Here is a 14317-nt window from a genome sequence, read left to right on the forward strand (position 1 = left end):
TGTGGATATAGGTAGATGAGAATCCTATAGACCAATGCAAGTCAACGTGTATTCAATTGAAAATTTCTAAGTCCAAACAACAGGGGATGTGGATATAGGTAGATGAGAATCCTATAGACCAATGCAAGTCAACGTGTATTCAATTGAAAATTTCTAAGTCCAAACAAGAGGGGATGTGGATATAGGTAGATCAGAATCCTATAGACCAATGCAAGTCAACGTGTATTCAATTGAAAATTTCTAAGTCCAAACAACAGGGGATGTGGATATAGGTAGATCAGAATCCTATAGACCAATGCAAGTCAACGTGTATTCAATTGAAAATTTCTAAGTCCAAACAACAGGGGATGTCGATATAGGTAGATGAGAATCCTATAGACCAATGCAAGTCAACGTGTATTCAATTGAAAATTTCAAAGTCCAAACAACAGGGGATGTGGATATAGGTAGATGAGAATCCTATAGACCAATGCAAGTCAACGTGTATTCAATTGAAAATTTCTAAGTCCAAACAAGAGGGGATGTGGATATAGGTAGATGAGAATCCTATAGACCAATGCAAGTCAACGTGTATTCAATGTAAAATTTCTAAGTCCAAACAACAGGGGATGTGGATATAGGTAGATGAGAATCCTATAGCCCAATGCAAGTCAACGTGTATTCAATTGAAAATTTCTAAGTCCAAACAACAGGGGATGTGGATATAGGTAGATCAGAATCCTATAGACCAATGCAAGTCAACGTGTATTCAATTGAAAATTTCTAAGTCCAAACAACAGGGGATGTGGATATAGGTAGATGACAATCCTATAGACCAATGCAAGTCAACGTGTATTCAATTGAAAATTTCTAAGTCCAAACAACAGGGGATGTGGATATAGGTAGATCAGAATCCTATAGACCAATGCAAGTCAACGTGTATTCAATTGAAAATTTCTAAGTCCAAACAACAGGGGATGTCGATATAGGTAGATGAGAATCCTATAGACCAATGCAAGTCAACGTGTATTCAATTGAAAATTTCAAAGTCCAAACAACAGGGGATGTGGATATAGGTAGATGAGAATCCTATAGACCAATGCAAGTCAACGTGTATTCAATTGAAAATTTCTAAGTCCAAACAAGAGGGGATGTGGATATAGGTAGATGAGAATCCTATAGACCAATGCAAGTCAACGTGTATTCAATGTAAAATTTCTAAGTCCAAACAACAGGGGATGTGGATATAGGTAGATGAGAATCCTATAGCCCAATGCAAGTCAACGTGTATTCAATTGAAAATTTCTAAGTCCAAACAACAGGGGATGTGGATATAGGTAGATCAGAATCCTATAGACCAATGCAAGTCAACGTGTATTCAATGTAAAATTTCTAAGTCCAAACAAGAGGGGATGTGGATATAGGTAGATGAGAATCCTATAGACCAATGCAAGTCAACGTGTATTCAATTGAAAATTTCTAAGTCCAAACAAGAGGGGATGTGGATATAGGTAGATGAGAATCCTATAGACCAATGCAAGTCAACCTGTATTCAATTGAAAATTTCTAAGTCCAAACAAGAGGGGATGTGGATATAGGTAGATCAGAATCCTATAGACCAATGCAAGTCAACGTGTATTCAATTGAAAATTTCTAAGTCCAAACAACAGGGGATGTGGATATAGGTAGATCAGAATCCTATAGACCAATGCAAGTCAACGTGTATTCAATGTAAAATTTCTAAGTCCAAACAAGAGGGGATGTGGATATAGGTAGATGAGAATCCTATAGACCAATGCAAGTCAACGTGTATTCAATGTAAAATTTCTAAGTCCAAACAAGAGGGGATGTAGATATAGGTAGATGAGAATCCTATAGACCAATGCAAGTCAACGTGTATTCAATTGAAAATTTCTAAGTCCAAACAAGAGGGGATGTGAATATAGGTAGATGAGAATCCTATAGACCAATGCAAGTCAACGTGTATTCAATTGAAAATTTCTAAGTCCAAACAAGAGGGGATGTAGATATAGGTAGATCAGAATCCTATAGACCAATGCAAGTCAACGTGTATTCAATTGAAAATTTCTAAGTCCAAACAAGAGGGGATGTGGATATAGGTAGATCAGAATCCTATAGACCAATGCAAGTCAACGTGTATTCAATTGAAAATTTCTAAGTCCAAACAAGAGGGGATGTGGATATAGGTAGATCAGAATCCTATAGACCAATGCAAGTCAACGTGTATTCAATTGAAAATTTCTAAGTCCAAACAAGAGGGGATGTGGATATAGGTAGATGAGAATGCTATAGACCAATGCAAGTCAACGTGTATTCAATGTAAAATTTCTAAGTCCAAACAAGAGGGGATGTGGATATAGGTAGATGAGAATCCTATAGACCAATGCAAGTCAACGTGTATTCAATTGAAAATTTCTAAGTCCAAACAAGAGGGGATGTAGATATAGGTAGATCAGAATCCTATAGACCAATGCAAGTCAACGTGTATTCAATGTAAAATTTCTAAGTCCAAACAAGAGGGGATGTGGATATAGGTAGATGAGAATCCTATAGACCAATGCAAGTCAACGTGTATTCAATTGAAAATTTCTAAGTCCAAACAAGAGGGGATGTGGATATAGGTAGATCAGAATCCTATAGACCAATGCAAGTCAACGTGTATTCAATTGAAAATTTCTAAGTCCAAACAAGAGGGGATGTGGATATAGGTAGATGAGAATGCTATAGACCAATGCAAGTCAACGTGTATTCAATGTAAAATTTCTAAGTCCAAACAAGAGGGGATGTGGATATAGGTAGATGAGAATCCTATAGACCAATGCAAGTCAACGTGTATTCAATTGAAAATTTCTAAGTCCAAACAAGAGGGGATGTAGATATAGGTAGATGAGAATCCTATAGACCAATGCAAGTCAACGTGTATTCAATTGAAAATTTCTAAGTCCAAACAAGAGGGGATGTAGATATAGGTAGATCAGAATCCTATAGACCAATGCAAGTCAACGTGTATTCAATTGAAAATTTCTAAGTCCAAACAAGAGGGGATGTGGATATAGGTAGATCAGAATCCTATAGACCAATGCAAGTCAACGTGTATTCAATGTAAAATTTCTAAGTCCAAACAAGAGGGGATGTAGATATAGGTAGATCAGAATGCTATAGACCAATGCAAGTCAACGTGTATTCAATGTAAAATTTCTAAGTCCAAACAAGAGGGGATGTGGATATAGGTAGATGAGAATCCTATTGACCAATGCAATTCAACGTGTATTCAATTGAAAATTTCTAAGTCCAAACAAGAGGGGATGTAGATATAGGTAGATGAGAATCCTATAGACCAATGCAAGTCAACGTGTATTCAATTGAAAATTTCTAAGTCCAAACAAGAGGGGATGTAGATATAGGTAGATCAGAATCCTATAGACCAATGCAAGTCAACGTGTATTCAATGTAAAATTTCTAAGTCCAAACAAGAGGGGATGTGGATATAGGTAGATGAGAATCCTATAGACCAATGCAAGTCAACGTGTATTCAATTGAAAATTTCTAAGTCCAAACAAGAGGGGATGTGGATATAGGTAGATCAGAATCCTATAGACCAATGCAAGTCAACGTGTATTCAATTGAAAATTTCTAAGTCCAAACAAGAGGGGATGTGGATATAGGTAGATGAGAATGCTATAGACCAATGCAAGTCAACGTGTATTCAATGTAAAATTTCTAAGTCCAAACAAGAGGGGATGTGGATATAGGTAGATGAGAATCCTATAGACCAATGCAAGTCAACGTGTATTCAATGTAAAATTTCTAAGTCCAAACAAGAGGGGATGTGGATATAGGTAGATCAGAATCCTATAGACCAATGCAAGTCAACGTGTATTCAATGTAAAATTTCTAAGTCCAAACAAGAGGGGATGTGGATATAGGTAGATGAGAATCCTATAGACCAATGCAAGTCAACGTGTATTCAATTGAAAATTTCAAAGTCCAAACAACAGGGGATGTGGATATAGGTAGATGAGAATCCTATAGACCAATGCAAGTCATCGTGTATTCAATTGAAAATTTCTAAGTCCAAACAACAGGGGATGTGGATATAGGTAGATGAGAATCCTATAGACCAATGCAAGTCAACGTGTATTCAATTGAAAATTTCTAAGTCCAAACAACAGGGGATGTGGATATAGGTAGATGAGAATCCTATAGACCAATGCAAGTCAACGTGTATTCAATTGAAAATTTCTAAGTCCAAACAAGAGGGATGTGGATATAGGTAGATGAGAATCCTATAGCCCAATGCAAGTCAACGTGTATTCAATTGAAAATTTCTAAGTCCAAACAACAGGGGATGTGGATATAGGTAGATCAGAATCCTATAGACCAATGCAAGTCAACGTGTATTCAATTGAAAATTTCTAAGTCCAAACAAGAGGGGATGTGGATATAGGTAGATGAGAATCCTATAGACCAATGCAAGTCAACGTGTATTCAATTGAAAATTTCTAAGTCCAAACAAGAGGGGATGTGGATATAGGTAGATGAGAATCCTATAGACCAATGCAAGTCAACGTGTATTCAATTGAAAATTTCTAAGTCCAAACAAGAGGGGATGTGGATATAGGTAGATGAGAATCCTATAGACCAATGCAAGTCAACGTGGATTCAATTGAAAATTTCTAAGTCCAAACAAGAGGGGATGTGGATATAGGTAGATGAGAATCCTATAGACCAATGCAAGTCAACGTGTATTCAATTGAAAATTTCTAAGTCCAAACAAGAGGGGATGTGGATATAGGTAGATGAGAATCCTATAGACCAATGCAAGACAACGTGTATTCAATTGAAAATTTCTAAGTCCAAACAACAGGGGATGTGGATATAGGTAGATGAGAATCCTATAGACCAATGCAAGTCAACGTGTATTCAATTGAACATTTCTAAGTCCAAACAACAGGGGATGTGGATATAGGTAGATGAGAATCCTATAGACCAATGCAAGTCAACGTGTATTCAATTGAAAATTTCTAAGTCCAAACAAGAGGGGATGTGGATATAGGTAGATGAGAATCCTATAGACCAATGCAAGTCAACGTGTATTCAATTGAAAATTTCTAAGTCCAAACAAGAGGGGATGTAGATATAGGTAGATGAGAATCCTATAGACCAATGCAAGTCAACGTGTATTCAATTGAAAATTTCTAAGTCCAAACAACAGGGGATGTGGATATAGGTAGATGAGAATCCTATAGACCAATGCAAGTCAACGTGTATTCAATTGAACATTTCTAAGTCCAAACAACAGGGGATGTGGATATAGGTAGATGAGAATCCTATAGACCAATGCAAGTCAACGTGTATTCAATTGAAAATTTCTAAGTCCAAACAAGAGGGGATGTGGATATAGGTAGATGAGAATCCTATAGACCAATGCAAGACAACGTGTATTCAATTGAAAATTTCTAAGTCCAAACAACAGGGGATGTGGATATAGGTAGATGAGAATCCTATAGACCAATGCAAGTCAACGTGTATTCAATTGAAAATTTCTAAGTCCAAACAAGAGGGGATGTGGATATAGGTAGATGAGAATCCTATAGACCAATGCAAGACAACGTGTATTCAATTGAAAATTTCTAAGTCCAAACAACAGGGGATGTGGATATAGGTAGATGAGAATCCTATAGACCAATGCAAGTCAACGTGTATTCAATTGAAAATTTCTAAGTCCAAACAAGAGGGGATGTAGATATAGGTAGATGAGAATCCTATAGACCAATGCAAGACAACGTGTATTCAATTGAAAATTTCTAAGTCCAAACAACAGGGGATGTGGATATAGGTAGATGAGAATCCTATAGACCAATGCAAGTCAACGTGTATTCAATTGAAAATTTCTAAGTCCAAACAAGAGGGGATGTGGATATAGGTAGATGAGAATCCTATAGACCAATGCAAGTCAACGTGTATTCAATTGAAAATTTCTAAGTCCAAACAAGAGGGGATGTGGATATAGGTAGATGAGAATCCTATAGACCAATGCAAGTCAACGTGTATTCAATTGAAAATTTCTAAGTCCAAACAAGAGGGGATGTGGATATAGGTAGATGAGAATCCTATAGACCAATGCAAGTCAACGTGTATTCAATTGAAAATTTCTAAGTCCAAACAAGAGGGGATGTAGATATAGGTAGATGAGAATCCTATAGACCAATGCAATCAACGTGTAATCAATTGAACATTTCTAAGTCCAAACAAGAGGGGATGTGGATATAGGTAGATGAGAATCCTATAGACCAATGCAAGTCAACGTGTATTCAATTGAAAATTTCTAAGTCCAAACAAGAGGGGATGTGGATATAGGTAGATGAGAATCCTATAGACCAATGCAAGTCAACGTGTATTCAATTGAAAATTTCTAAGTCCAAACAACAGGGGATGTGGATATAGGTAGATGAGAATGCTATAGACCAATGCAAGTCAACGTGTATTCAATTGAAAATTTCTAAGTCCAAACAAGAGGGGATGTAGATATAGGTAGATGAGAATCCTATAGACCAATGCAATCAACGTGTATTCAATTGAAAATTTCTAAGTCCAAACAAGAGGGGATGTGGATATAGGTAGATGAGAATCCTATAGACCAATGCAAGTCAACGTGTATTCAATTGAAAATTTCTAAGTCCAAACAAGAGGGGATGTGGATATAGGTAGATGAGAATCCTATAGACCAATGCAAGTCAACGTGTATTCAATTGAAAATTTCTAAGTCCAAACAACAGGGGATGTTGATATAGGTAGATGAGAATCCTATAGACCAATGCAAGTAAACGTGTATTCAATTGAAAATTTCTAAGTCCAAACAAGAGGGGATGTGGATATAGGTAGATGAGAATCCTATAGACCAATGCAAGTCAACGTGTATTCAATTGAAAATTTCTAAGTCCAAACAAGAGGGGATGTGGATATAGGTAGATGAGAATCCTATAGACCAATGCAAGTCAACGTGTATTCAATTGAAAATTTCTAAGTCCAAACAAGAGGGGATGTAGATATAGGTAGATGAGAATCCTATAGACCAATGCAATCAACGTGTATTCAATTGAAAATTTCTAAGTCCAAACAAGAGGGGATGTGGATATAGGTAGATGAGAATCCTATAGACCAATGCAAGTCAACGTGTATTCAATTGAAAATTTCTAAGTCCAAACAAGAGGGGATGTGGATATAGGTAGATGAGAATCCTATAGACCAATGCAAGTCAACGTGTATTCAATTGAAAATTTCTAAGTCCAAACAAGAGGGGATGTGGATATAGGTAGATGAGAATCCTATAGAGCAATGCAAGTCAACGTGTATTCAATTGAAAATTTCTAAGTCCAAACAAGAGGGGATGTAGATATAGGTAGATGAGAATCCTATAGACCAATGCAATCAACGTGTATTCAATTGAAAATTTCTAAGTCCAAACAAGAGGGGATGTGGATATAGGTAGATGAGAATCCTATAGACCAATGCAAGTCAACGTGTATTCAATTGAAAATTTCTAAGTCCAAACAAGAGGGGATGTGGATATAGGTAGATGAGAATCCTATAGACCAATGCAAGTCAACGTGTATTCAATTGAAAATTTCTAAGTCCAAACAAGAGGGGATGTGGATATAGGTAGATCAGAATCCTATAGACCAATGCAAGGCAACGTGTATTCAATTGAAAATTTCTAAGTCCAAACAACAGGGATGTTGATATAGGTAGATCAGAATCCTATAGACCAATGCAAGTCAACGTGTATTCAATTGAAAATTTCTAAGTCCAAACAAGAGGGGATGTGGATATAGGTAGATCAGAATCCTATAGACCAATGCAAGTCAACGTGTATTCAATTGAAAATTTCTAAGTCCAAACAAGAGGGGATGTGGATATAGGTAGATGAGAATCCTATAGACCAATGCAAGTCAACGTGTATTCAATTGAAAATTTCTAAGTCCAAACAAGAGGGGATGTGGATATAGGTAGATGAGAATCCTATAGACCAATGCAAGTCAACGTGTATTCAATTGAAAATTTCTAAGTCCAAACAAGAGGGGATGTGGTTATAGTAGATGAGAATCCTATAGACCAATGCAAGTCAACGTGTATTCAATTGAAAATTTCTAAGTCCAAACAAGAGGGGATGTGGATATAGGTAGATGAGAATCCTATAGACCAATGCAAGTCAACGTGTATTCAATTGAAAATTTCTAAGTCCAAACAAGAGGGGATGTGGATATAGGTAGATGAGAATCCTATAGACCAATGCAAGTCAACGTGTATTCAATTGAAAATTTCTAAGTCCAAACAAGAGGGGATGTGGATATAGGTAGATGAGAATCCTATAGACCAATGCAAGTCAACGTGTATTCAATTGAAAATTTCTAAGTCCAAACAAGAGGGGATGTGGATATAGGTAGATGAGAATCCTATAGACCAATGCAAGTCAACGTGTATTCAATTGAAAATTTCTAAGTCCAAACAAGAGGGGATGTGGATATAGGTAGATGAGAATCCTATAGACCAATGCAAGTCAACGTGTATTCAATTGAAAATTTCTAAGTCCAAACAAGAGGGGATGTGGATATAGGTAGATGAGAATCCTATAGACCAATGCAAGTCAACGTGTATTCAATTGAAAATTTCTAAGTCCAAACAAGAGGGGATGTGGATATAGGTAGATTAGAATCCTATAGACCAATGCAAGTCAACGTGTATTCAATTGAAAATTTCTAAGTCCAAACAAGAGGGGATGTGGATATAGGTAGATGAGAATCCTATAGACCAATGCAAGTCAACGTGTATTCAATTGAAAATTTCTAAGTCCAAACAAGAGGGGATGTGGATATAGGTAGATTAGAATCCTATAGACCAATGCAAGTCAACGTGTATTCAATTGAAAATTTCTAAGTCCAAACAAGAGGGGATGTGGATATAGGTAGATTAGAATCCTATAGACCAATGCAAGTCAACGTGTATTCAATTGAAAATTTCTAAGTCCAAACAAGAGGGGATGTGGATATAGGTAGATGAGAATCCTATAGACCAATGCAAGTCAACGTGTATTCAATTGAAAATTTCTAAGTCCAAACAAGAGGGGATGTGGATATAGGTAGATGAGAATCCTATAGACCAATGCAAGTCAACGTGTATTCAATTGAAAATTTCTAAGTCCAAACAAGAGGGGATGTGGATATAGGTAGATTAGAATCCTATAGACCAATGCAAGTCAACGTGTATTCAATTGAAAATTTCTAAGTCCAAACAAGAGGGGATGTGGATATAGGTAGATGAGAATCCTATAGACCAATGCAAGTCAACGTGTATTCAATTGAAAATTTCTAAGTCCAAACAAGAGGGGATGTGGATATAGGTAGATGACAATCCTATAGACCAATGCAAGTCAACGTGTATTCAATTGAAAATTTCTAAGTCCAAACAAGAGGGGATGTGGATATAGGTAGATGACAATCCTATAGACCAATGCAAGTCAACGTGTATTCAATTGAAAATTTCTAAGTCCAAACAAGAGGGGATGTGGATATAGGTAGATGACAATCCTATAGACCAATGCAAGTCAACGTGTATTCAATTGAAAATTTCTAAGTCCAAACAAGAGGGGATGTGGATATAGGTAGATGAGAATCCTATAGACCAATGCAAGTCAACGTGTATTCAATGTAAAATTTCTAAGTCCAAACAAGAGGGGATGTGGATATAGGTAGATGAGAATCCTATAGACCAATGCAAGTCAACGTGTATTCAATGTAAAATTTCTAAGTCCAAACAAGAGGGGATGTGGATATAGGTAGATGACAATCCTATAGACCAATGCAAGTCAACGTGTATTCAATGTAAAATTTCTAAGTCCAAACAAGAGGGGATGTGGATATAGGTAGATGACAATCCTATAGACCAATGCAAGTCAACGTGTATTCAATTGAAAATTTCTAAGTCCAAACAAGAGGGGATGTGGATATAGGTAGATGAGAATCCTATAGACCAATGCAAGTCAACGTGTATTCAATTGAAAATTTCTAAGTCCAAACAAGAGGGGATGTGGATATAGGTAGATGACAATCCTATAGACCAATGCAAGTCAACGTGTATTCAATTGAATATTTCTAAGTCCAAACAAGAGGGGATGTGGATATAGGTAGATGAGAATCCTATAGACCAATGCAAGTCAACGTTTATTCAATTGAAAATTTCTAAGTCCAAACAACAGGGGATGTGGATATAGGTAGATCAGAATCCTATAGACCAATGCAAGTCAACGTGTATTCAATTGAAAATTTCTAAGTCCAAACAAGAGGGGATGTGGATATAGGTAGATGAGAATCCTATAGACCAATGCAAGTCAACGTGTATTCAATTGAAAATTTCTAAGTCCAAACAAGAGGGGATGTGGATATAGGTAGATGAGAATCCTATAGACCAATGCAAGTCAACGTGTATTCAATTGAAAATTTCTAAGTCCAAACAAGAGGGGATGTGGATATAGGTAGATGAGAATCCTATAGACCAATGCAGGTAAACGTGTATTCAATTGAAAATTTCTAAGTCCAAACAACAGGGGATGTGGATATAGGTAGATGAGAATCCTATAGACCAATGCAAGTCAACGTGTATTCAATTGAAAATTTCTAAGTCCAAACAAGAGGGGATGTTGATATAGGTAGATGAGAATCCTATAGACCAATGCAAGTCAACGTGTATTCAATTGAAAATTTCTAAGTCCAAACAAGAGGGGATGTGGATATAGGTAGATGAGAATCCTATAGACCAATGCAAGTCAACGTGTATTCAATTGAAAATTTCTAAGTCCAAACAAGAGGGGATGTGGATATAGGTAGATGAGAATCCTATAGACCAATGCAAGTCAACGTGTATTCAATTGAAAATTTCTAAGTCCAAACAAGAGGGGATGTGGATATAGGTAGGTGAGAATCCTATAGACCAATGCAAGTCAACGTGTATTCAATTGAAAATTTCTAAGTCCAAACAAGAGGGGATGTGGATATAGGTAGATGAGAATCCTATAGACCAATGCAAGTCAACGTGTATTCAATTGAAAATTTCTAAGTCCAAACAAGAGGGGATGTGGATATAGGTAGATGAGAATCCTATAGAGCAATGCAAGTCAACGTGTATTCAATTGAAAATTTCTAAGTCCAAACAACAGGGGATGTGGATATAGGTAGATGAGAATCCTATAGACCAATGCAAGTCAACGTGTATTCAATTGAAAATTTCTAAGTCCAAACAAGAGGGGATGTGGATATAGGTAGATGAGAATCCTATAGACCAATGCAAGTCAACGTGTATTCAATTGAAAATTTCTAAGTCCAAACAAGAGGGGATGTAGATATAGGTAGATCAGAATCCTATAGACCAATGCAAGTCAACGTGTATTCAATTGAAAATTTCTAAGTCCAAACAAGAGGGGATGTGGATATAGGTAGGTGAGAATCCTATAGACCAATGCAAGTCAACGTGTATTCAATTGAAAATTTCTAAGTCCAAACAAGAGGGGATGTGGATATAGGTATATGAGAATCCTATAGACCAATGCAAGTCAACGTGTATTCAATTGAAAATTTCTAAGTCCAAACAAGAGGGGATGTGGATATAGGTAGATGAGAATCCTATAGACCAATGCAAGTCAACGTGGATTCAATTGAAAATTTCTAAGTCCAAACAAGAGGGGATGTGGATATAGGTAGATGAGAATCCTATAGACCAATGCAAGTCAACGTGGATTCAATTGAAAATTTCTAAGTCCAAACAAGAGGGGATGTGGATATAGGTAGATGAGAATCCTATAGACCAATGCAAGTCAACGTGTATTCAATTGAAAATTTCTAAGTCCAAACAAGAGGGGATGTGGATATAGGTAGATGAGAATCCTATAGACCAATGCAAGTCAACGTGTATTCAATTGAAAATTTCTAAGTCCAAACAAGAGGGGATGTCGATATAGGTAGATGAGAATCCTATAGACCAATGCAAGTCAACGTGTATTCAATTGAAAATTTCTAAGTCCAAACAAGAAGGGATGTGGATATAGGTAGATGAGAATCCTATAGACCAATGCAAGTCAACGTGGATTCAATTGAAAATTTCTAAGTCCAAACAACGGGGGATGTGGATATAGGTAGATGAGAATCCTATAGACCAATGCAAGTCAACCTGTATTCAATTGAAAATTTCTAAGTCCAAACAACGGGGGATGTGGATATAGGTAGATGAGAATCCTATAGACCAATGCAAGTCAACGTGTATTCAATTGAAAATTTCTAAGTCCAAACAAGAGGGGATGTGGATATAGGTAGATGAGAATCCTATAGACCAATGCAAGTCAACGTGGATTCAATTGAAAATTTCTAAGTCCAAACAAGAGGGGATGTGGATATAGGTAGATGAGAATCCTATAGACCAATGCAAGTCAACGTGTATTCAATTGAAAATTTCTAAGTCCAAACAAGAGGGGATGTCGATATAGGTAGATGAGAATCCTATAGACCAATGCAAGTCAACGTGGATTCAATTGAAAATTTCTAAGTCCAAACAAGAGGGGATGTCGATATAGGTAGAAGAGAATCCTATAGACCAATGCAAGTCAACGTGTATTCAATTGAAAATTTCTAAGTCCAAACAAGAGGGGATGTGGATATAGGTAGATGAGAATCCTATAGACCAATGCAAGTCAACGTGTATTCAATTGAAAATTTCTAAGTCCAAACAAGAGGGGATGTGGATATAGGTAGATGAGAATCCTATAGACCAATGCAAGTCAACGTGTATTCAATTGAAAATTTCTAAGTCCAAACAAGAGGGGATGTCGATATAGGTAGATGAGAATCCTATAGACCAATGCAAGTCAACGTGTATTCAATTGAAAATTTCTAAGTCCAAACAAGAAGGGATGTGGATATAGGTAGATGAGAATCCTATAGACCAATGCAAGTCAACGTGTATTCAATTGAAAATTTCTAAGTCCAAACAAGAGGGGATGTGGATATAGGTAGATGAGAATCCTATAGACCAATGCAAGTCAACCTGTATTCAATTGAAAATTTCTAAGTCCAAACAACGGGGGATGTGGATATAGGTAGATGAGAATCCTATAGACCAATGCAAGTCAACGTGTATTCAATTGAAAATTTCTAAGTCCAAACAAGAGGGGATGTGGATATAGGTAGATGAGAATCCTATAGACCAATGCAAGTCAACGTGGATTCAATTGAAAATTTCTAAGTCCAAACAAGAGGGGATGTGGATATAGGTAGATGAGAATCCTATAGACCAATGCAAGTCAACGTGTATTCAATTGAAAATTTCTAAGTCCAAACAAGAGGGGATGTCGATATAGGTAGATGAGAATCCTATAGACCAATGCAAGTCAACGTGGATTCAATTGAAAATTTCTAAGTCCAAACAAGAGGGGATGTCGATATAGGTAGATGAGAATCCTATAGACCAATGCAAGTCAACGTGTATTCAATTGAAAATTTCTAAGTCCAAACAAGAGGGGATGTGGATATAGGTAGATCAGAATCCTATAGACCAATGCAAGTCAACGTGTATTCAATTGAAAATTTCTAAGTCCAAACAAGAGGGGATGTGGATATAGGTAGATGAGAATCCTATAGACCAATGCAAGTCAACGTGTATTCAATTGAAAATTTCTAAGTCCAAACAAGAGGGGATGTGGATATAGGTAGATGAGAATCCTATAGACCAATGCAAGTCAACGTGGATTCAATTGAAAATTTCTAAGTCCAAACAAGAGGGGATGTGGATATAGGTAGATGAGAATCCTATAGACCAATGCAAGTCAACGTGTATTCAATTGAAAATTTCTAAGTCCAAACAAGAGGGGATGTGGATATAGGTAGATGAGAATCCTATAGACCAATGCAAGTCAACGTGGATTCAATTGAAAATTTCTAAGTCCAAACAAGAGGGGATGTGGATATAGGTAGATGAGAATCCTATAGACCAATGCAAGTCAACGTGTATTCAATTGAAAATTTCTAAGTCCAAACAAGAGGGGATGTAGGTATAGATAGGTGAGAATCCTATAGACCAAGCCTTCTAAACCTGTATTCAATTGAAAATTTCTAAGTCCTTACAGGGGTGGACGTAGGTATAGGTAGATGAGGAGCTACTAGACCAACACATGTCAAGTAGTATTCAATTGAAATCTCTAAGTTCAAAACAGTGTAAGTAAGTGTCTTGAAGTGCCCGATCGACGCCTACTGCCATGTTGGGTGCATGTAGGCGT

This window comes from Euprymna scolopes, chromosome 46, assembly GCF_053919585.1.
Source record: "Euprymna scolopes isolate OS-2025 chromosome 46, ASM5391958v1, whole genome shotgun sequence".
NCBI lineage: Eukaryota > Metazoa > Mollusca > Cephalopoda > Sepiida > Sepiolidae > Euprymna > Euprymna scolopes.